Genomic DNA, 1,161 nt, shown 5'->3' on the forward strand with positions numbered 1-1,161 from the left:
CACTCACTGGGAGCTCCATCCACGGGTTGTGCAAAGGGTTGTGTTAGAATCCAGCTACTATTTGTCTTCCCTTTGTCAGTCAGTTGATCTTACCCACCAGTGGGAAGGTGCCACGTGTTTGTTTCATAAATGGACTCAAAACCCAAGGTAACCCACCCTAAACAGTTTGGCTCGGTGGATAGAGCCTCAGCCTGCAGACTGAAGGGTCCCGGGTTTGATTCTGGTCAAGGGCAAATGCCAGGATTGGGAGCTTGATCCCCAGTGCAGGAGGCAGCCAATCAATGATTCTTCTATCTCTTCATTGATGTTTCTATCATTGATGTTTCTATCTCTCTCTCTTCCTTCCTCTCAGAAATCAATAAAAATATATTTTTAAAAAACCAACAAGGTAGGCCTACATTTTAAAACTCTAAGGTTTCAGAAATAGATTATTCTAGAATTAGTGTTGATAGCCACACAACTTCAATCATTCTAAAGAACATTGAACTGTGCACTTTAAAAGTGTGAATTTAATGGTATTTATTTTTTTAGAGAAAGGAAAGGAGAGAGAGAGAGAGAGAAATGTCAGTTCGTTGTCCCACTTATTTATGCATTCATTGAATGATTCTTGTATGTGCCCTGACAGATCAAGCCTGCAACCTTGGTATATTGGGACAATGCTCTAACTGAACTACCTGACCAGGGCTATCTAAATTTTATAACAGTTTCTGCTCCCAAGTTTTTTCAATGTGTAGGTATGAGGGGGGTTTATTGTCAAACACATTGTTGGCCACAAAGTCAGGTGTCCTTGGAAACATTCTTAACATCTGTTTGATTGTCTTTATCTTGAAGAGGCAGACACATGGGAAGTGTGTTTTTTTAAGGTTTTTATTGGGGGCCTCAGACTGACAGCTCTTGTCACTCAAGACATGTCAGCAGCTTGGTCTTGAATTAGGAGGGAAGTTAGAAAGAGAAGGAGGAAAACTCATGAGAGCCCTTTTCAACACGTTGCCATCAAGATGACTCATTCTTGGTTGTCTGGAGAGTTTTCATGGTCACACCCAATCTTGAAACTGTGAGCAGGATACCTCACTGGCTGGGCTCAAGCTGCTGCAGGAGAAACATCCAGGGACTTCTTTTTTTAAAAAAATATATTTTATTGATTTTTTTACAGAGAGGAAG

Source organism: Myotis yumanensis, unplaced genomic scaffold (genome assembly GCF_028538775.1).
Source record: "Myotis yumanensis isolate MYYU_CA2020_CCGP unplaced genomic scaffold, mMyoYum1.0.hap1 SCAF_8, whole genome shotgun sequence".
Taxonomy (NCBI): Eukaryota; Metazoa; Chordata; class Mammalia; order Chiroptera; family Vespertilionidae; genus Myotis; species Myotis yumanensis.